This window comes from Anolis carolinensis, chromosome 1 (assembly GCF_035594765.1).
Source record: "Anolis carolinensis isolate JA03-04 chromosome 1, rAnoCar3.1.pri, whole genome shotgun sequence".
Classification (NCBI taxonomy): domain Eukaryota; kingdom Metazoa; phylum Chordata; class Lepidosauria; order Squamata; family Dactyloidae; genus Anolis; species Anolis carolinensis.
The window spans coordinates 285,890,236-285,914,968 of NC_085841.1; the positions used below are offsets into that span (position 1 = coordinate 285,890,236).

Genomic DNA, 24,733 nt, shown 5'->3' on the forward strand with positions numbered 1-24,733 from the left:
CTCATATGTTTACAGGTCTTTGCAAATCCTATGTAAATATAGATAACTAGAGATTTCCATGTACCTGTATATCTGTTCCTATATGTATACTTTAATTTTATATATGAATTTTATATGAATTTTACCCTCACATGTTTGCAAGTGCAGAGGGAAAATGTGTGTGCGCACACACACACACACACACAATGTCTAGATAGATATAAACATTGATAAATTGGGCTTGGAAATATTGCAGGAGGAAAATGCACACAGAGAGAGGATTTGCAAAGGTTTCAGGGGGAAATACACATGTGAAATTAGTATATATAATGATTGATCTATATCTAGCTCTGCATTATTTATGTAGGCATTATATGTTTGCCGGTTACTATGTTGGAAGCTGGCCTGAGTTCCCCAGGGGGAGATAGATAGGGCAGGGTACAAATGAAGCTGTTGTTGTTGATGATGATTATTATTATAAAGTTATTGTTGCTTTTCCACTTATAGAGTTAGTTTACTGTTTTTCTTTGAAATACAGTAAATATTCAAAACATTTAACCCACTGATGCCTCAATTAATATAATTTTATTGGTATCTAATTTTATTTTTGAAATTTACCAGTAGCTGCTGCATTTCCCACCCTTGGCTTATACTCGAGTCAATAAGTTTTCCTAGTTTTTTGTAGTAAAATTAGGTGCCTCGGCTTATATTTGGGTCGGCTTATACTCGAGTATATACGGTAAGTTCTTGTGGTATATATTTTTTAAGTTGCTTTTGTTTCTATATCTACTCTTTCAATTCTTTTGGGAGGCACCTTATTGCAATTTATTTTATCTATGGTAGGTTCTCCCACAGGGATTTACAACTGAGTTTTTGGTTTGCTAAGATGATTTTATGGGTTTATAGGAATATTTTTTTATCTTTTTTTCTTGCTTCTTATGTTATGCTGAAAAACATTCCTTTCACCGATGTCTTCCACAGTCCACACTTTCATCCCACCCTCACAGCCTCGCTCCTAATATATATATAAAGGGGAGAGAAGGCAGCACATTGTTCCTATATGTTTTGGAATTAAAAAGAAAATATTTATTTATTTACTGTATTTCTATCCTACTCTATCTCTCCCCAGAGGGGATTCAGAGAAGCTTCCAGTTTTGGCAATTATTCAATGCCACATTGAAACATAAAAGCATGCAAATACACAACACATTAAACTAAAAAAATCAAAATAAAGCATGTAGATATAATATAAAAACTGCTAAAAACATTGCACCTAATACCACAATTATAGTCCAAGCTGCCTCGTTTATATCAACTCTGTGGATGTATATTGCACTGTGGTTGTGTTACTCCTCAAAAGCCTGGTTCCACAGTCAGGTTTTGACTTTTTTTTCCTGAATAACTTGAACAGTTGAATAAAATGTTGCAATTAGTGCCAGGAGCTGCCAGAAAAGAGTTTTTGACAGTAGAAATGTCATTTTAATTTTTTTTAATACCCTGAGAAGAACAGGAACAAACACTGCAACCTTCTGGCTCATTTGCACATCTGGAGGAGCCCTGATTCAATCCAAACAAGATCATTTCTCTTCTATTCCACCCACAGTCAAAATGGCTTGTTTTGATTTTATTGTGTTTTGAAGGCCAAGCCAATATTCATTTTGAGATAAATGAAACAGGGCAGCATTCAAGTGCAGGGAAAGTTTTCCCATTGCTGTATCTTAAATGAATTAAGCATCAACCAGGACTTCTAGACAAGGACAAACTATTAACAGTTTTGACATACTTAACAGCCTGAGCTTTGTTATGTTTAGAGAGAAAAGGGATAAAAAGATATAAAAACCAGTTAATGGAAGCAGCATTGCTAGCTACCATGGCTTTGCACCTTATATTTTTCCTCAGATGACCATTAGCAGACAAGCAATTAGCAAAGTTCAACAAATTGGCTGATTATATGAATATAAAAGATTAGATGAACAATTCATGAAGCACATGTCTAAACTGCATGGTATAATTCTCTATACCTAAGGGTACTGCTATTGCTTCTCTCAGCTACCCTGTCACTCTTTTTTCCTGGCATTTAATAGAAACAACTGTAGTTGTGATATTCTGACATCTTCTCTTTGAATTACAGGCTAAAGGTCACAGATTTTGGGTAGAATCACTGTTTCTTGCCAGCCCTGCTATCTTCTCTTAAGATTCCCCACCAGTGTCCAGATTTGACCAAACCCAACTGGCTATATATATCCAAAAGCCCTCTTTGTCCACAGAACATGGTGCTGCAACCATTTGCTGCATCACAATTAAGACGTGTTGTCAAAGGCTAATAGTAGGTGATTTGGGATTGAGATTTTTGTAGTTGACTTACCTTTTTGAATAGATTTGACCTTAATGGGGTGGTATGGTATGGAAAGAGATGACAAATATCTCTTTCACATGGTATGTCAAATAAGCTTGTGTGTCAAAGCAAAAATGTAGGATCTGAAGACTTAAACAATGGTACAAGTGTCTAGAGAATTCTGCTTGCTGATCTTCCAACATGAAAAAAGCCAATTTCAGTATATACCGAAGTCCTCTTATCATTCTTCAGATCTCTAGGGGAAGTCCTTTCAGGCCCTCAGCTCAGGAGGTTGAAGATGGCATTTGACCTTTCAAGCTGTCTTTCTGAAGACTATTCAGAGAAGAAGCTGTGAGGGGGAGGCATAGTATTCTTTCCAGTTGGATGCCGACATTCTAAAGCAGCATAAGTGTGCTTCTTTGAGGAACTGTAAGAGCTTAAGACTTTTTATATATTATAAGTCAATATTTTAGTGCAAGGTCTTTCTTAAGATAAATTCACAGCAAAAGAACCCACACAAAGACTCCTAAAACCTCTTATATTATACTGTGTTTTGTTTAATGAAACATATATACTGTACACATTCTTTTGCACTTTAAGCAGTCACAAGAGTTTCAATAATACCATGTGAATTCAATACCAGATTTAAATTGTGTTCACTTTAGACAGCCTTATCTTTTAAGCTCTTTCTTTCTCTTGTAGCTCTACTCCCACATACCCCTGCTATTGCTTTATGAGGCTGGTTAGGATCTGTACTTAACTCGTTGCTTCTCCAAAAGAAATTCAAGAAAATGGCTGCCAGACATTTTAACAAATATTTCAAATCCTTTATAACACAGACACAAATCTGATCTGGAATCATTCAGCAAGTGAAATTGGAATTAAGAACATTTTTCAAGACCACATCTCAGTGTTGGACTGGCCTAAACTCAAAAAAAGGTGGACCAGTATGTTTTATCTTAAAGCTCTCACTACTTTTCAGTCTTTTAGAATTGAAAACTCCTGTGGAAAATTTGGAAAACCATCACCAAATGATATTTGAATAGCAGAGAACCAGACTGGTACTGTAGTGGAGACAGATTCAACATGTATACCATTTGAGGGTTAAGTTATGCCAGGGAAGAATGGTGACATCTCATTACAACATCAGTACAGAGTACACGTGTCCAAAGCGGCTGGAATCCAATTAGTAATTTGTTTTGGAGATTCAGATGGTCTCCACTTCGTTCTGTAAAGATTTGGGGAGGTCCCATTCCAATTAGTAATCTCCAAAGCTTCGCAATTATTTTGTTAAGATTTGTTCCATTAGCAGCAGTGGGGAAAATTTTTGAGACTTATTTGGCATCAATCTTGCAAAGTTTCAGAAATATTTGTTTATCTATTTATTTTTAGGAATTTTTAAAAGCTTTTTCAATTAAAAGTATTAAAAGTATTTTTTAAAAAAAAACTACAAGAAGTATCCCCTTAAATTGTTGCACAGGGAGATAAGATGAACAGGGCAGCAAGCCTGTCAGGTTTCAGAATACTCAGTCTATACACTGATTTTAGAGCATTTTTTCAATTTAAGCACATGTGATTAACCAAAATCACTTTCATATCAGTGAGACTTATAAACAATAAGCATAATTGTAAAGTGAAATGCTGGTCCTGTCAGAGGAAGCAGGCATGTAAGTAGGATATTGCAGGTCTAACTTGCTGGGTGTGGGGGTAGACTAGCGTTGAGATGTAGTTTAGATGGTACTGGTCAGAGTTGAGGGGTAGTTTAAGGAAAAAGTAGTGGGTTTTTTAAAATGGGGGGGGGGAGAGAAAAATAAAAAAGGAGGCCAACCAGTCTCATTGGTAAATAATATTTTATTAATTTGAATGTGTGCTTGTGTGCACTAGCTAGCTGCTTGTGTATAGCAAGGGGTTTGCACACACACAAGCCAGAAAAACTGCAAGGAAAATAGATAAACACAGAGAACAAGACACAGAGCTACAAACACAAACAAAGGGTTTTTGTTGTTTTTTTAATATTTGGGAGAGAGAGAAAAGGCAACGGCACACAACACACAGTAAGCTCATAAAAGAAGGGATTAAGGACTATGGGGAACTAAGAGCTGTACAGTTTGGGGAGGGAGTATGGGAATTTTGAAAATATAAGTTTGGTGATGGATAATTTCAACAGAGAAAGGTTATAGACTGGATGAAAGAATAGAAAGAAACAGAATTGTCAAAATTATTTTTTAAAAAAACCCAACTAGTTTAAGTTTTAACAAAGACACAGAATGAGCACATTATCTCACTCCTACTAACTCTGTAAAGAAACACAGACGCTGAAGGGTGGAGACCAACTTTGCAGAAAGCAATGTGATTGGCGTTCTTCTTGGCTCTTCTTCTGATTGGCTGTCAAGGGAAAAAATGCAAGCAGCTGCCATTGTCAGTCATCTCAGCCTCCTCATCCCCTTCCACCCCAGACAATTTTGGAATATGTTACACTGAAAAAAGCACAGCTTGAAACTTTCCAAAACAACAAATCTTTACTAATCTCTCAGAAACCTTTTGGAGGCTTCTATTTCAATTCTTAATGCTTTGAAGGGGCCCCACTCTGATTAGTAATTGTATTAACAAATCATACAAATCTCTGAATTACGAAACAGACCTCCAAAGCTTTGCACAGCTTAGTACTGACATATATGGTCCATATCGATGGACCTGAGTCTCTGGTGCATTTTCATCAGGCTAAGAAGTTAAATATGCAAAAGTTTGGAGCCCAGACATTTTGATTATGGCTTGTTATTATGAACTGCTTTGTAAAACAAACATAGCTACTTCATCAAGTTCTCTCTCTCTCTCTCTCTCTCTCTCTCTCTCTCTCTCTCTCTATATATATATATATATATATATATATATATATATATATATATATATATATTCCTAGCAAAATTGCTACGTCAGAATAGCTTTCATTGTTTTATTGTGTTAAAATAGTCTTTATGTGTCTGTATTATTAATATTATATCATTTTTGTTGATTTAAGGGTATATTTTAAGTATGCTTGTATCAGTGGTGTAAAGTTTATAAAAATGAATTAACAAAGCTCTGTAGAAACAGAATAACTGGGAGAATTAGGTTTGTGGAGAAATGGAGAATGAGAGGCAATATAATAGCTATCTTCAAATATCCAGGGGGTTGTCACATAGAAGAACAAATCTTGTTTTTTTCTGCTAATTGTTTTCTGTACACTTATTATAATTTAGCACTATATTTTTTCTAAGGGTGTTGGAGTCATCCATGTGATGAAGTATGATTGATTGGACTGTTCTGCTGTTTTGGGGCTATATTAGTCCTGTTTAGAACAGACTCATTGAAATAAATTGAGGTAGGTTTCTTGCAACAGACAAATTCTTCTGATTTCAGTGGGTGTGCTCTCAATCAGACTGAAATTGGATTCAGATTATTGTCTGGAGATTTTGCAAATTGTGATCTTTTGATACTAATATGTAACTTATCACACTAATACTAAAGCCGAATTCTGCCCAGCTTGCATTTCAGGGAGGCAGGAAATTTGCTTTGAGTTTTCAGTGTGAACTTTAAAGGAATCTTCCAAGGTGCTAAATCAATCCACAAAACAGGTTCAGCATCCTGTATAGTTCCTTTTAAATTTATTACTGAGACCTGGTGCATTCACAGCTCACTGACATTATAATGCAGCTTAGAAATTATTTGGGAGGAACCAGTTTTGCAGCAAGGGTGATTAGATTGACATATCTGGTACTAGTTTGAGGTGATTACATTAACCACAGATTACATTAACCTTCAGGCCTCAATTTTCTCCCTAGCAAGGAAGCGAGAGATACACAGAAATGGAGAGATTGCAGGCAACATCTTGAATTGGTCCCTTGGAGGTGTTTTAGTCTTGTATAAGCCATCTACACCTCCAAGAGTTCTTAGCAGTGAGCAGAAAGGTATTGATAGCTTCACTGGATATGCAGGGAAGGAGGATAGAGCTGTCTTCACAGTACATGTCTGTAGTTCTCAAAGCCTGGCCTATTTCTGGTAGAGATGTGCAGTAGTGTTCCAGACGTATGTGAGGTTTTAAAAAGGGGAAAGTGATAGTCAGGAGTTGAGGTAGTAATAATAATAATAATAATAATAATAATAATAATAATAATAATAATTTTATTCTTATACCCCACCCCATCTCCCCGAAGGGACTCGGGGCGGCTTACATGGGGCCAAGCCCGGTCACAACAATATAAAAACAAGCAGTAGAACAAATCAAATCAAACAACAATAAAACAAGTTATAAAAACACATACAATACATCATGATAAAATCATGGATAAAATCTGTAGGAAACTGGGCTAAAGTGCTAATTATGTAATCAGTTAGCCCCCTGCCTATCAGCCATATCCTTGGGACATTTTTTGGCATCCCCTTCACCCCCTCATTGTACGAAGTGCTTCACCATGGGTGGATGTCATTCTGTGGAGCCAGTTTTGCCCTGAGAACTGAGATATTTTGGGATCTGCTGCAGCATGATAAAGGTTTGGACTTTTCTGAAAGTTTCTTTAATGTGCTCTACTCTTTAATCCACAATGCAGTTTGCATTGGGAGCATGTGTTTTGTGGCAACCATGTTCAGTGTAGTTGTGGACACATAAGTGCTTACAATGGTTTACTACAAAGGGAAACCTGATTTAGGAGATGCAATTTTTCCGGTGGCAAGTAAAACCTAGATGAGCTTCTCCACAGAGTATCAAATATAACCAAGAAGAAAAGAACTGTTTGGATGTGGGCAGCATTTCTCTTCTCCTTACCTCAGTAAACCATCAAGGACGACTATGCTTGGTAGTGTCACACTGAGACTCGCCAGTACAGAACCCTTCTGTTAGTCTGTCACCTCTAATAAAGTTCATGCTAGAAGTGCAACAATGCTTACAAGTGTATAGCCACCCGGCAGTGTAAGAACCACTCAGAGAAGCTGGAAGCAATCTACCATGACAAACATAGCTTTCCCCAGACTATTCCATTTCAATTTCATTGCTCCATGATGGAGTCCTTCTACTGTTCAGCACCTCAGCTTAGAGGTTCTGTTATTGTATATGCTGTGCATCCTAACAGAATGGAAGTGACAGATGTGGCCCATTGAGTTTAATGAGATTTTTGGTATAAGTAAAGCAGAGAGCAGTGATGCTCTCTGCTACTGGACTCTTTATTAGAACAAGCTGAACAACACATAGCCTTTTTAGCTGATGCAGCAACAGACACCTTATGCATTTGTGTCAGCAACTGCAGAGTTTGATATTTATAATTACCCAATAATGATATAAAGAAAATTACCTATGATTTGATGAGGTAGTGGAGTCTTCCGTTATGTCTAGCATTCTTGCAATGTTTCAAATATATTCATCTTTAGTTCAGACACCAGAGAGATTTAGCAGGGTCTTGCAGCAGTTATAAAACTGTTGGGGAGAGGGAAAATGAGATTTGAGACAGTTAAGTATGTAAGTCAGAAAGAAAGAAGGTGGGTACAAAGGAAGGAGGAAGGAACAATTGCAATTCTGTTCTAGTTTGTCATCAGTTGCATCACATCTCAGCTATCTCTCTCATCTATCTGTCATTTATCTTTTAAATAGTTATATCCTATACCACATCAAGGGTTCTTAGGGCAGAATACAAAATATCAGTTTAAACCATTAAAATTATTTATAATGTAAGATTTATTAAAAAGAGGCTGAAAGCAAGATTATAACTTCAGACCAGATGGCTTAAACACAGGTAAAACCATTTAAATGAAACAAATTGATTTCCCAAAGTGTTAGTAATTAGTGTTTATCTGAGCCATCATGAAACTTCATAGATGGGACTGGTGATTAAGGGGCAATGGTCAAGGAATCTTTTAGTAATTATTCCAACAAGTTCAATATCTGTTAACACTGCAAAGTGTGAAGCCTGTGATATTATGCAAGAAGTCAGCAAATTATAAAGGCCCAGAAGGGAACTATAACCACAGAGGGAACAATGCCAATCCCTGCTAGGCCTGTGAAATGAAATGGAAAGGAAAGAGAGCATGGTAGTAAACAGCATTCCATGAAATGTCAACCAGCAAGCTTTTCAAATAGGTCACAAACTTAAATTTTAAAATATTTCACAAACTAGGGCTTTCTACTTTAATCATTTGTTGTAAATACAGTAATGCACTGATAGTTCCAATAAAATCACTAATGGGACTTCATGGACAGTAATATTTGATAGTTAGTGTGATATGTATAATTTCACTGTTGCATTATAGTTCAGAAATGATATGGTGGAAATCCTATTGATGTCTTCTACATATGCAAGTTCCCCTATGGAAGTTCCCCTATGATATAACATTTTCTTTGATGCCAAGCACCATTTTCAGTCCAAGCTTATGAAAGCAGATTTATGTATACAGTGTCATTCATATCACATACTATGCTTGTTGTGTATAGATGTGCACCATAGATTGCACATTGCTGTGCATGAGTGCTCATTAAGCATTGCACTGAGATATCTTTTGCACATTTATTATTATTATTATTATTATTATTATTATTATTATTATTATCATCATCATCATTATTATTCAACACTGAAAAATTCTCAAAAGCAAGCTCAATGGTATACCTGTCATAAGATATACTGCTGGCATCATAAACTGGACACAGGTGGAACTGGACAATTTGGACAGAAAAACAAGAAAAACAAGAAAACTCCTGACTGTTCATCATTCACTGCACCCTCGCAGTGATGTTGACCGGCTATATCTGCCTAGAAGATCTGGTGGCAGAGGACTGATGAACCAAAATGAGACTGTGCAAGGAAGCTGACGAAACCATTGATCATATCCTCAGCTGCTGTAAGAAAATCACACAGACAGACTACAAACAGAGGCACAACTATGTGGCCCAAATGATTCATTGGAACTTATGCCTCAAGTACCACCTCCCAGCAGTAAAGAACTGGTGGGATCACAATCCTGCAAAAGTATTGGAAAATGAGCATGCAAAGATACTGTGGGACTTCCGAATCCAGACTGACAAAGTTCTGGAACATAACACACCAGACCTCACAGTTGTGGAAAAGAAAAAGGTTTGGATCATTGATGTCGCCATACCAGGTGACAGTCGAATTGACGAAAAACAACAGAAAAAACTCAGCCGCTATCAGGACCTCAAGACTGAACTTCAAAGACTCTGGCAGAAACCAGTGCAGGTGGTCCCGGTGGTGATCAGCACATTGGGTGCCGTGCCAAAAGATCTCAGCCAGCATTTGGAAACAATGGACATTGACAAAATTACGATCTGCCAACTGCAAAAGGCCACCCTATTGGGATCTGCATGCATCATCTGAAAATACATCACACAGTCCTAAACGCTTGGGAAATGTTCGACTTGTTACAGAATAATTAAATTGAGATTGGTGTTGATTTATTTTATGATGTTTTATATCTATAACAACAACAACAACAACAACAACTTACTACTACTACTACTACTACTACTACAATTTTATTCTTGTATCCCATCCCATCTCCCCGAAGGGACTACTGTTTTAATTGTTTAATTAGATTGTCATATGTTTATTATGTTTTTCAATGTATTTTGTTTGGTTAACTTTGTTGTTTTTGGGCTTGCCCTGCTGTAAGCCACCCCGAGTCCCTTCAAGGAGATGGTGGCTGGATATAAAAATAAATGTATTATTATTAAAAGACATAAACATTGCAAAAATACTACAGATTCACATATTAAAACATTTTTCTATAAAAGCTACATAATAAAATGTATTTCTATAAAATACATATTAAAATACATAAAATAGAGATTAAACAAAGAACATACATTTAAAATTCATGCTTAAAAACTGCCAGAAGATAGGTATTTACATGATTCCAACAGCTCGATCGTTTCACAGGTAGTGCATATGTGCATTTGTTAGTGAAATACTGTAATTCATTAATAAAATATCATTGTGCAATAATCACAAAACTTCTTGAGCATAAAGTTACATTCCATCTTCCTCAATGTAGGTTCTCAGTTTGACCTTTTCCACCAGCTGAACCTGTCTTGTGTACTTGCAACTTGCTATGATAGGAATACATGCGATTAAATAACAGCACACTGGAAACATCTTAAAAGAGAGTTTGAAATCTTTCTAAAAAATATATTTCCTTTGTGTCGTTTGTTTGGCATAGAGACCAATGGTTCTTGTAATGCTTCCTGTCTTTCCTGATACAATGCTATCCAATGATAACTCTATTCCAGATGTTGTCTTCATTGCTTCAAGCTTCAGGAATGTTCACTATTTTAACTAAATTATTCGGTGGATCCTTAGCCTCTCCACACAAAAATTGGGTTCAGCAATGATAGCAATAACACTTATGTTTAAAAGATAAGCATTCACTATCTATTGTTCAAAAATTACATTTTACGCATTACCCCCTTTCAACCTTTTCATTGTTCTTTTTGTCTTTTGGGTTTTTTCTTTGTAATAATACATTCAAAATCCAATGAAAAAGGAAAGAGTAATAATGTACAGAATAAGGTTATAGTTGTACAAGTGGGATATAACTAAAGCATGTGCCATCATAGTCTGATCTGATGTCTCTAGAAATTAGTGTACTTGGCTGTCATGTTTTGCCCAAGAATATCCTTGAAACCAAGTTTAAAAGAACTCAAAAAGCTTTATTTCAGCAAAATTAAAGCAACAAGAACAAGTTCACAAAAGCAATGCAAAAGTCTCATGACTAAGCAAAATAGAGTATTTGGTAGTTTCTTCACTAAGGCAAAATTACTTACAGAGGTTAGGCTTTTTGCTGGAACAATTGCAGTATCAAAAGCTAGGTGACTGGATTGGTTGCTGCCAGCAACGGGCTATTCCCCTGCTTCTGATTTATAGCCCACAGCACATGTGTCTCTGGGGAGTGATCTGATTACTGCAGTCTTTCAGTAATTCTAGCTTACCTACACCTTCCTTGTTGCTCCCTTCAGCGTTCTTGAAAGGTAGGCAAAACCAGCATGCCTCCCTCCTCTTCTTCTTCCTCCTGAACAGGTCTGAGCGTCTGCCCAGAATTCCCAGCCCCTTCGTCTTCAGCCTTTTCTTCTTCCAACTCCTCATCAGAGGAAGAAGAGGAAGACACAACATTGGCAAACATACCCTGGTCATCACTGGAATATGCACAACCAGGTTGACGGATGAATCAGGGAATGAACTGAAAAGTAGAGTATTCTACCAATATTCAAATGGTATGTAACCCCACCCAGCATAAATTAAATTATTATTCCCCACTTTGCCTTTTGACAAAGTAGGAACATCTCTGTCTTCTCTGGTAGAAATTTCAGTTTAGTTGCCTTGATTCAGTATATTATCAGTCTCAAACCATGATTTGGAACAAAAACAATTTCCTTGGATTTGGACATAAAATTAAAATTTGGTGTCAACAGCATATCAGAGGTGCAAACCTACATGCTTCAGAAACCTATCTAACCAGTTTGAGGTATATGCTTAAAGATTTGTAAAACAAGATGGAGGGCTATGGGATAAAACAATTGACCCCAAGTATAACTTTCCAAAAGTCATCCCTCTGAGAAGGTCTTGATCTGTCCTGTTTTGTCTTTCAAGAACAGTCTTAAGACACTGTGGTAAGTAAATGAAAACTGCTTTACTTCAGAAAAACAAAGTACAACACACTCAGTGGAATAATGTGAAAGGAAGCAAGGAAGTCTTAGGGCAAATGCAGTTCTTAGTCTCTGATACAGTCCCAAATCAAATAACAGTTTTACTTCAGACAAAGAAACAGTAATAAATTCAGATGCAGACTCAAAGCAGGCACCCGGGGAGCGAAGGCATTAGAGTCAGTTTGTTACCAGCAAGAGCTGGCTGCACCTGCTTCTGCTTTATAGCTCTGAGTCCCCTCACAGCTGCTAAGGCAGTTCCTAATTACTCAGCTGCATTTCTGGCAGCTATTCTAGCTGAACGACATCTCTGCTCTGTTTCCTTTCACTTCTCCTGAAAAGTGGGTACTTGCAAAATCTCCTCCTCAGATTCCAACTCACTCTCAAATTCATGAACAATTTCCCGCTCCCCTTCCTCTTCTGAAGAAGAGGAATCCCCAACATGATCTATCATAAAACAGTGTAGATTATTGATAGATACCACCACAGGATATAATGGTCACTAATATAAAAAAAAAATAGGAGACCCAGGGAAGGGGGCCATCAATTTGTTTTCCCTACCAATGGTTAAAATGTTAACCAGGATTGAAACTAGCCTATGTCACCAGCCTTTTACCTTGGTACCAAGAAGCTAACTCAAAAAAGTGTCACTTCAGGGGGACCCCACCTCATCACATTTACTTTGGGAAGCGTACTCCAGCTGGAGGACTGATGGTCTCACCACCTATCAGATGACATAAGGGAGCTTCCTATGGAAGCCCCTCCTCCAACTGGAGAGAAAGCATCATTCAACACTTCCCTCTCAACACGGGAGGCTTCTTGTGTTGTGCTGACTCCAACGGGGCCAGCATGGGGCCTCTCCGAGAGGGCAATATTTTCCCATGTTATGGAGAAAGCATTGCTGAGAAGGAGCTACAAGCGGGGCAACAGATTCGCCCCGCTGCTCCCTCTTTCATCCTAAATGTCAGGCGAAGTGGGATACCTCGCCTGGCTAATATGATGAGGTTGTAAGAGTTCCTCTGAATTGGAGGGGGTGTCTCAGAACATATCAAAAGTTTCCAGTTTATTTTTGTTTTGATTGTACCTTCTTATTCCTGAGTTTTCAAACAGTCTCTTAAAATATGTTTGGCTTCTCTTCCTCCTACCTTCCCTTGCATCCTTCCCCTTTATACTGATCATATGTCACATCCAGTCTCATGAAACATTTCAGAAACTGATTTTCACCAGTTGCAATTGAGCTTTTAAAATTATTATCCATGAGTTGCAGTGAAAGTGCTGAAGTGCTTTAGGAGTATTATGCTAGTTAAGCATTAAGATCACTTTCTTTTAGGGCTAACCTTTTTCTTTACCTTGTTTTATCTCTGCTGTCCTGGAAACAATAGTTGTATTTACTGGTGTTGGCTTTCTTTACTGCTTTTAAGATAGTACAAACACAAAGACAAACAATGGTACATTTCTTTTTGGAAAGTATGCAAGTTGCCCATCAACATATGCTGATACCATGAATGTTGTGGGATTTTCTAAGGCAAGGTTTATTCATAGGTGGTGGTTTTGTCAGTTTCTTTCTCAAAAATATAGTCTACAGTAGCTGGTATTCAGACAGGACTGTGTGCCTTTAGGTATTTGGGTAAATACTGTAATAAGATAATTTAAACCAACTAAGGGAGAGGGGATGAAAATGAAGAAAATGTCATGTGGAATTCCAAAATAAAATCAGTTCGTACACCATGAAAATCTGTAACTTACAGAACTTGGACTTCATTTGCTCATCTGGAGGTGTTCTAAGAAGCAATGCTCTGTGGCTGCAGGTATCTGTTGCAGTAGCTGTAAGTAACAAACACACAGCACACTGCCTGCCTGGGAAAGAGACATATTTCCTATTCTTGGAGGATTGATGCTTTCCTATATACTCCTTTAAAACTGAGTCCTTCATCTCTCTTATCTTACCACAAGGCTTCAAACAGTAGTGCATAAGCTGCTCTGTATTAGAAATGTAAATCCTTGATTATTTTGTTTATGCAAGGATAAATAATGAGGGTAGGTCTTTTTTTCCCCTTCTGCAGAAGAAAACAACTATTCCTCTGCATTATTTTCTCTGGATTTAAACACCTTGAAGTGTTGCAGAGGTAGTATTTTTGCCCTGCATCACAAAGCTAGTTTCCTGTGTAGAAAGAGAGATTTCACACATTTACACAAATATTTTTCTCCATAGGATATTTTTTCCACACATCTTGGGAGTATTGCATACCAGGAGAATATTGTGAAAAATTCCCACTGGTCTTCTTCCCATAAGCATTTGTTGAGAAAAACTGCTATCCCCAGAATATTTCTTTCGTTGTTTCTTCACACCTCTTTTTCCTATCTCTTCTCCCATGTAAATGCAGGTCAGGAAGGCAGTAACTGGTCATCTTTTGCTGAGATCTTTAAGCTTTATAAATAAGTTTGTCACATTGCAGTGCTTTTGTATGAGGATTTGGGGGGGGGGGCATAATTGAAAAACAGAAGGAAAGTGGAAGCAATGAGCAATGAGTTTTGGTAAATTCTTCTACCTAAAGAAAAGCTTTGTCATGTAAGAGACACCCCAGCGATGTCTGCTTCACTCACTTCGCAGCTGTACAAGGGCACAATAATAATGGATGTATTCTATTGGGTTGCTGCAAGCACAGCACAAGAAACACTGCAAAGGAGCATCCTGCTTTCCCCACTTTGCTCCCTACCAATTCTCTTATTCAGAGATCTGAATTCCAAGAGGTTTCTCTACTGCCAACACAATAAATCAGTGCCTTCCTTCTCCAGAGCAGCAGGATGGAAGGGAGAGAAAAGCCCCGGTATCCCCAGAGTTTTCTCTCTCCAAGATTTTGTTTTTTAAAAATATTGAGTAGGCAGGAACTGTAGTAGCTAGTGTGATAAATCTGAAAATGGATTATTTCTGGAGAAGAGGCAAGAAAGAACAACATGTTAAAAGGAGTGATAAACAGAACTATGTTCTTTTAATGTTATAGGACTAAACACCACAATAATGTGATACTACACACACACAAACCCTATTGGGATAAGGTCCTTTGACTGGAAAGCATATCCCTCTGAATGCGCCATATCTGATTCTATCATGTGAACTACCAGAAACATTCATACCCTCATCTACTAAAGGAACAACACATTCAGAAAATAAAAATCTACTTCAAACATTCTAACAAACCCTTGAGCTTGTTTAAAGATATAGCAAAGTAAGATCAAGATTGAAATGTCCCTTGCTGCTTGTTTGAAATGGAAACATCACCATGAGACAGAATCGTGCTATTATGGCTCTGTTCCCTGGTGTTCACTGTACTAATCTCTGACGTTTTCAAATCCAAACGCTTGACTGAAGCTCTCAATGTTCAACTGGATTATGAATACAACAAACTGAGAGATGCTGATCTTCAATGTGACAATTACTTTTTCTTCAAATGTTATGCCAAAATTATTATGAAATCTTAATGCCTTACTTAAAAAACATACACGACACTGATTTATTATTGGGGAACCATTCCAAGAAGATGCAATTTTAATATGCATGGAAAGAGGAGTTGAGATCCTACAAAAAGTGCATATTTTAAAATATTTATCTATGTATCATAGATATGTATGTATGTATTTATGTATCTCCATTGTTTGGTGAGGCTGCTGGGTGTTAAATTAGGTTTGAGGAGTCAGTCATTTATCTATGTATTATAGATAAATGACTGACTCCTCAAACCTAACTTAACACCCAGCAGCCTCACCGAACAATGGAGATTTGTTCTTCTAACAATAAGGATGAAAAAAGATGTTTTTTGCCCCCTCCTTCAGCAATCTGTACTGGAATGGGGAGTTATAACATAGAGTCCTCCTTCTTTGCTTGAAAACTGTACATGTGAAATGGATTTAGGAGTCGTAGCAGACTGTAAGCTGAATTTGAGTTGACAGTGATGCAACAGCTAAAAAGGTCAATGCAATTCTAGGCTGCATTAATAGGAGCTTAGTGTTGAGATATAGGGAAGTCATAGTACCACTTTATTCTGGTTTGGTCAAACCTTATCTGGAATATTGTGTCCAGTCTGGGCAGCACAATTCAGGAATGATATTAACAAGTTAGCAAGTTTGGACCTCATCATATTGATGTCCAAAGAGTAGCAATAGTGGGGGGATTCAGCGGGCAGAATGTCAAATCCAGCGGGCAGTGGGTGGTATCCATCACCCTGAGCCCCACATCTTTCGCATTGTCCCCTTATCCATCTCATGGGGGGAAGTATCACCATCCCACTTCCCCTTGTGCTTTTCCCATTGTACTCAATGAGAACACAGGAAGCTTCCTGTGTTCTCTAAGCAGCTTCTTAAGACTGGTAGTAGCCCTACCATGTTTCCCCTAAAATAAGACACTGTCTTATATTATTTTTTGGCTCTAAAGACACGCTAGGTCTTACTTACGGGGGAGGTCTTATTTCACTCTGTTCTCCTCCAGCACGGCTGCGGTGTGCAGGAGGAGTGAAAGGCGCGCGCCTTTCCCTCTTCTCCTTTACCTTTCTCGGCGAAGGAGAGAGCCATCGCCGCCTGGGAAGGAGAAGAAGGGCCCCCTCCTCCCCTTCCCGGGCGGCGAAGGAGAGCCATCGCTGCCAGGGAAGGAGAAGAAGGACTCCCTCCTTCCTGGCTCCTCCTTTGCCTTCCCATCGCTGCTGGGGAAGGCGTGCCTTCCCTTCTTCTTCGGCCCCTTCTTCCTAGGTCTTACTTTCGGGGGGTGTCTTATATTAGACAATCCCCCCAAATCTCTACTAGGTCTTATTTTATGGGGATGTCTTATTTTCAGGGAAACACGGTATATAGTCTGGCGGGCTCCAACAGCCTCCATCCTCCTAGTGTCCTAGAAGCATCCTAGGATGCTGAAATTTGGTAATATGATGAGATCCTTAGTATGGCTGCTGATAGTTTAGGTAGGTTTGGAGCAGCATTTGTGATCATGGCAATAGTAGTGTGCTTTTAAACTTGAATGTCAGACAGTTGCAAATACATACACATTCGCAATTGTTCAGCAGGATGACAGAAAATGTCATTTTCAACTATTGTTAGAGTAACTGTCCATCAGAGCAGTTTCAGATGGTTAGAGGCCATATAACAGCATGCTTACCCCCCCCCCCCCCATTTTGCAGATAAAATCATTCGGATTCACTCTAACTTAGACACCACAATTGATACATCTCTGGTGGAGGTAACTTTGGCTCCTGCTTGTCCAGTGTTGATGGATACTTTTCAATTTGTACAGCATGAGGGTGTGGATCTTGGAGAGGTGAGAGCCACCACATGCGCTCTAGACCCTTGCCCTTACTGGCTCATAAAACAGACCAAAGGGGGACTGGTAGAATGGATCAGGGAAGTGATTAATGCCTCCTTACATCAGGGCAGGTTCCCCATGGGCCTCAAGGACCACTTATAAACAAACCTTCCCTAGACCCCTCTGTATTGGACAACTACAGACCAGTCTCCTATCTCCCATGTTTAGGCAGAGTACTGGAGCGTGTGGTGGCTTTGCAACTCCAAGGGTTCCTGGATGAAGCAGATTATCTAGATCAATTTCAGTCTGGTTTCAGGCCTGGCTATGAAACAGACACAGCTTTGGTCACCTTGCTGGATGACCTATGCAGACAACTGGACAGGTGAATGTGTCCCTGTTGATTCTCCTGGACCTTTCAGTGACTTTTGATACCATCGACCATGGTATCCTTCTGAGTCGCCTTTCTGGGATGGGGCTTAGAGGTACTTTTCTTCAGTAACTCCATTCCTTTCTGGGGGGATGTTCTCAGAAGGTGGTGCTGGGGAACTTCTGTTCAACTCTTTGGCTACTGGCCTGTGGAGTCCCACATAGCTCTGTGTTGCCCCCATGCTTTTCAACATTTACATGAAACCACTGGGAGAGGCCATCCAGAGATTTGGAGTATGGTGCCATCTATGTGCAGATGACACCCAACTCTATCAATCCTTTCCACCTAATTCCAAGGAAGTGGTTCCTGTGCTAAACCAGTTCCGAGCAGCTGTAATGGACTGGATGAGGGCAAACAAATTGAAACTTAATCCAGACAAAACAGAGGTGGTTAGACATAAAACAGATCTAGAAATAGGAATCCATCCTGTTTTAGAGGGGGTCACACTCCCCCAGAAAATGCAAGTTTGCAGTTTGGGGGTACTCCTGGATTCGGCTCTGATCCTCGAGATCCAGGTATTAGCAGTGACCAGAAGTGCTTTTTGCACAGTTAAAACTAGAATTGCTATTCACAGTGTAAAATTATTACATTTTAGGTTAACAAATATGTCATATTTTGACTAATTTTCAAATATTTTGCATATTATTTCCATCATGCCCTCTTCATGTATTACCCTGCCTGGCTTTATGACCCCCCACCCAACATTTGAGCAAATGTGTCTCCACAGTTGTGAAAGAGCCTCTCCAAAGATATTCACTTGCCTCCTAGGCCCCTTCTACACAGCCATAAAAAATCCAGATTATCTGCTTTGAAATAGATTATATGGCAGTGTAGACTCATATAATTCAGTTCAAAGCAGATAATGTGGATTATCTAGTTTGATAATCTGAATTATATGGCAGTGTAGAAGGGGCCTTACTTAACTAACCTCTAGGTCCCCTTCCACACATCTGAATAAAATCTCACCTAATCTGCTTTGAACTGGAATATATGGCAGTATGGACTCAGATAACCCAGTTCAAAGCAGATACTGTGGGATTTTCTGCCTTCATGTTCTGGGTTATATGACTGTGTGGAAGAGCCCTAGGATTCAAGCAGTCAGGAATTTTATTCTCTGAGAAATTTCAATAAAATCATGAGTCAAGCACCAGTAATGTTAGTTCCCCCCTCATTCTTCATTTTTTTATTTCCCTTATTGTATATCCAAGTAGTTGTTTTGAATTATACATTGCATTGTCAACTTTAAACCTTGGGAGTATATTTATAAATGCTTTAAATATTTACTAATTTAAGATTTTATGAAAAAGCTCAACTAGCAAAATTTGGAGGTGATGCGGGGGGGGGGGGGGGGAGGATTTACAACTACAACCAAACATAACATAGAGAGAAAGACCAAAGGGAAGTGGGATTAAAAGAATAAACTAACTAGTCAAACTAAAATAATATACGTGTCAACAATCAAGTATATTCACTGTCCAGATCTCTAAACCCCTAACCCTCCAGTGATCCAGGATCTGGATATTTGCTGCCTGCTCCTTCCACACTCCTTTACGTATATTGAGGATACTGTCCTTTTAAATCTGTTGCTTTCCATGTGAAAAGAGAAATAGTTCAGGTGCAAAAACAGGATTAGCTTGCTCTTTTCTCTATTACATTCAGAATATCCTGTAAAGAAGGTTTGTACATTTTTGCATCACAGCGTGTTTGTATATGCCTCGTTCATTTTGATCCTTCACCAAGAATGTTTGCAGGAAATGAGTATACAGTGAGCCCTCAGTATCTGCTGTAATTTGGTTCCAAGACCACCACAACCAAAACTACCTCATGGGTACAAGCTTTGTTATATACTGAGACATAGTACAATGCCATCCCTTATATAAAATAGTGAACAACTCAAACAAGTCCCGAAGAGGGCCCAAGGGTCTGCGAAAAGGTGAAAGGCTATGCCTACACATCATTGTAGTGCTTGGCATGCGGCAAAATCAAAGTTTGCCTTTTGGAATGTCTTTTTTTTTTTTTTAGTATTTTTCAAGCCATAGTTGGTTGAATCCATGGATGCAGAACCTGTGGATACAGAGGACCAACTGTATGTGCTCACAATTTGCCTAATGCAATGTGATATTATGAACATCCTGTCCCGAGTCTCATCGCAGGATATTGTTACTAGAGAGAAACATGCAAATGAACCTACAAATTATTCTCATTTTTCGCAAGCAACTGTGCCTTTTTGACTATACAAAAATATTTAAAGTGGTTGCATCCTTAATTGACACTTATGTGACAAAAAGAACTCACAATGTGGGTAGGAACTGCTAATAAATTCACTTTAACATCCAAGGCTAATTTCTTGTCATGGGTTTGACAATAGCTGTCCTAACAGATGTGCTAGAACTATTCCCTCTGCAAAAAGATTTTCTGTGAAGGGCTGATGAATATGTCATTTCCATATTAGTTGCTTTCCCCCCTTTCTATCATTTTGAGAGACCCCAAGGAAGTGATTACTTTTGGGTAATGAATCCTGGAAACAACAAAGTTGAGTGTTTTCAGATGTTGAACTAAGTCACGGGGGGGGGGGGGGGAGGGGTGGGCAGGAGAGCATATTATAAATTGACATCTTCTTGAATACAGTTACTATGGCTACATAATAGGCAGAGTGTTCTTAGTATTGAAACACTATGATTCAAAAGAGCTGTCATTCGCTATTCTACACAATCCTACATAAGGATGATCACACAAGGGCAAAGTTTGGCCAGACTGAGTGACAAACATTTTGAGGTTTGTTTTTTTCTATTTGTGCACGTAACTCCTCCCCACAACTTCTCCCCTTTGGGGAGTAGACAGAGGAGAAAGTGCAAAAATCTATTATATGAACATCCATACGTCCATTCCTCATTAGGTGGGAATATATCATTAACAAATCAGTTTCAAAGAACATCTGACAGGGGTATGCCTTAGATATGATAATATCTGTAATTATCGGGTACATGGATTTCTTCAGAATTCTGTTATTGTAAAGATTCTTTCATGGTGTAGCCAGTCCATACATGCACTTGACTTTGGAAAATGGAAATCTCCATAACCTTTTGGAGATTTTATGATCTTTGTAAAGGCACGACCCTGTTAAGTCATAACTTTTTGAAAAATAATGCCATAACTTCCTCATGACCTGTTAGAATCATAACCTTTTCAGAAAATGGCATTGATGCAAGGCAATCAGGTTTCTCAACTGTTAAACTGATGTACCTTGGTATGTCTTTGAATAGTTAAGGACAAAGATATGCTAATGCACAAAACATACACACAAATATATACAGAAGATTTTAAGAAATGTTCTTTTGGTTGTCCAAAAAATCTACTCTCCCATAAAATATATTTGCCTTTAAATCATGCTCTCCAGAGATAAAAATAAGTAGACTTCTTTAAAAGTAACATAATTGGTTTATTCATAAACTTCATGTATTCTGCATACATTAGATCAGCCCCCTCCCTCCTAGCCTTCAGAAGGAAAGTAAAAACCTAACTCTGGGATCAGGCTTTTGGAAAATAACACAGTTTAAAGCAAAAAGCCTGGGATCAAATCCTGGGATATAGGGTCTATCTGGAAGGGACCTTACTATAGACTTTCCAGTCATCCTGATTTGACATATGCTAATCCTGTTTCAGTTTTTCTGTCCTCCTCCCACTTTCTTTATCATCATCTTAATTAAATTGCTGGAAAACATTGTTTGAACTCATTTATGGAAGTTCCATCTTTGGAGGCTTTTAAACAGAGGCTAGATGGTCATCTGTCAGAGGTATTTTGATTGTGTTTTTCCTACATGGCAGGGGGTTGGAATGGATGGCCTATAAGCATACTGTTTCTAAAATGGAGTCTGAGTCCTGAACAAGCCCAGACCCGAACAATCTGGGATAAACAACCTGGGATCAGATCCTGAAATATGGGGCTTGTCTGGGGGTCCTTCCACACATGCATTATAACCCAAGTTAAACTGGATTAAAAGGGAGAGGGTGGCTAAATAATGTTTACAGTAGCTAAGATGCAGTAAAAAATGGGTTGAAGGCTGCAAAACACATGTTTAAAAGTTTCCCCTTAAACCCAGTTCTTCCTGAGAAACACGCATTTTTCCATGCTTGTGTATCCCTGCAGGAATGGAAAAAACTTGTTTTCTTTCCCTCCCTGCTGTCTGGACTCCCTCTCTGGCTCCCTTTTCCACCTCAACTCACCAGAGCCTTCATCAGATACAGGCCTGCGGCCTTTGCTTCTCTTCCTCCAACAGAAGATCCAACAGGGGGCACTGAAGGAGAAATCCCCCTCCTCTACCCATAGAAGGAGTTCGGCTTTTCCAAGGGAGGCAGGGAGGGAGGCTTCACACCTTGTGGAGTCTTTTTACAGTATGCAGGGGGAAATGGGGGGAAGGGAGGAGGAGGCTGGCAGTGCCACTGCCCACCTCTACTGATCTTGGATCAACAAGGGTGAGTATCTGGACACCCCCCCCCCCCCACACACACACACACACACCCCGCAAAATTCCAGGGTTTAGGCCAGCTGTGTGGCCTCCATCCAAAAACGAAGTGGGATTAAAAATCCCAAATCTTCTTGGGTTTTTTTGCCTGTCTGGAAGGGCCCTAAGATATTTGTCATGGTTTCTTTTCTGATTTTTGTATTTTTGAAAATTCCTATCCTTCCTTCAAGAAGCTCAGCAATACAGATTTTCCCAAACTCTCCTATATTTTAACTTAACAACAAACCTATGGGTCAGGTTAGAGTAGAAGAGAGTGTAACCTGAAAAAAAAAAACGTTTTAAAACTACAGTTCCCAGAATGTCCCAAGTAAATCAACCGTGCTGGAGAGAATATGCTGTATATTTTAGTCCAACAAAGTTTTTCATGTTCTGTGAAAGAATGGTCCAAGATCACACAGTGATTTCTATGAATTAGCAGAAATGTTTATCTGATTTCCCTAACACTTAATACTGTGCACTACACAAACTTTTAGATATTCTTGTGGACCACATCACATTACTACTATATAGATATACACATTAGAAGAGGCCACATGTAACAGAATCTTATTTATTATTGTGCATTGCTAGCCCCAGCTTCTGCCAACCTAGCAGTTTGAAAACCTGCAAATTAAGATTGAGATTATTATTTCAAATGTAACTTCTGTAGATTGTTGTATAATTTGCATGTACAAGGAGGGGAGGGTGGGAGTGGGATAAAACAACAAAACAACCATAAAAACAAATTAAAAAAGGAAACCTGCAGATGTGAGTAGATTAATAGGTACCACATCGGTGAGATGGTAACAGCGCTCCATGTAGTCATGCCAGCCACATGACCTAGGAAGTGTCTATGGACAACGTCGGCTCTTCAGCTTAGAAATTGAGATGAACATCACCTCCCGGGGTCAGACTTGACTAGACTTAATGCCAAGGGGATATGTTTACCTTTACATAATGCATTTTTAAAAGTATATGTGTGTGTGTGTGTGTGTGTGTGTGTGTGTGTGTGTGTGTGTGTATATATATATATATATATATATATATATATATATATATATTGTGCGGGTACAGCTGTACCAGAAACTTCAGCTTTATTTTCTTTCTGCAAAAGTTTGCAATCATAGGACAGGCCACCTGACAATCACCATTAAGTTTGGTTCCACCCCTTGTTCAGGGCTCTGAGAGGGAAGGAGCCATTTTTAAGTTAGTCTCACTTAGGAAGCTCATCTATAGGACGTAGACCAGCTTGTCCCATAAAAAGCTTCATATTTCAAGAACACCAGGGATATTTACCGTCCGAGGATACAGAACAACAGCACAGAAACATCTGCAAGCCTTGGCTGGTAGGTCCACTCAACAACAAGATGCACTTGGGGTTGGCAGTGGGTCCCAGACCAGCTAGGCCCAGATAACAGATAGCCTGGGAGGGGTTATAAGAGGGTTTTCACAGTTATTCAAAGCCTATCACCTGCCCTGTGGGGACAAGACTCCTTGAAGATTTATTATTTGTTCGTCAATAAAGACTTTATTATTTCTTTAAAGACTTCAAGGCCATCTTTTCAGAGAAATTCCTCAACAACCTTTCTTTAGGCACCCTGGCTTCCCGCTGGGCATAAAGCGTATGTCCTATATAATAGAAAATCAGTCACAGGACCAGCACGTGACAGAATATATATATATATATATATATATATATATATATATATATCGTGTTAGGAGCAACTTGAGTCGCTTCTGGAGTGAGAGAATTGGCCTTCTGCAAGGATATTGCCCAGGGGATGCCCAGATGTTTTACCATCCTTGTGGGAGGCTTCTCTCATGTCCCTGCATGGAGCTGGAGCTGATAGAGGGAGCTCATCTGCACACTCCCCGGGTAGGACTCGAACCTGGCAGCGTTCAGGTCAGCCACCCAACCTTCAAGTCACAAGGCTTTTATCCCCTAGGCCACCAGAGGCTATAAAAATAACACAGTACATTAGCATTGCGCACATAAATCTCAAAGATATGTCCCTTCCATCTTCAAATTTAACAATTCCGGTGGCTAACTATCGATACTCCAACCTTTCTGGCAATACTAGATGATATTTCCAAGAACTGAGATGAAAAACATCTGTAGGACAAATGCTCACTTTCGCTAAACTAGACAACATCAAAGTTAACCTGTGGCAGCCATCCCAGAAAATACTCATTTAGGCTTTTGAAATTGTTGTGTCTGGCATAGAAAAAATCTAATAGCCCTTACAAATTAATGGGACTACATGCTGACTCATTATTCAACAGTTCATTTCAATGTTCAAATGTAGCACCCATAGCTCTGAACATCTGTAGATCTTGCTGCAATCATGCACAGCCATCCTCAGAGTTAACTGAATTAATGAAAGCTTACAAGCTTTGGCTTTAGGAATGTCCAATTAGACAACCACCACAAGGCAAGGTCTTTCTGCCATGACTAAAGTGCATTTGATAAGCAGAGAAGTGGAGTGGGAAGATGTGGGAAGATCAATTTGCATTGGCTTCATTT

General features: G+C 38.9%; 1 long non-coding RNA gene across 1 annotated transcript; it reads right to left on the reverse strand.

Annotated features, from left to right (window-relative positions):
* Positions 1–3,801: 3,801 nt before the first annotated feature.
* Positions 3,802–11,202, reverse strand: LOC103279700 (uncharacterized). Its single transcript, XR_506933.2, has 3 exons — positions 11,118–11,202; positions 7,639–7,760; positions 3,802–4,699 (listed from the first exon to the last, which is right to left on the reverse strand). It is a non-coding gene; the product is annotated as an uncharacterized LOC103279700 (long non-coding RNA).
* Positions 11,203–24,733: the final 13,531 nt, after the last annotated feature.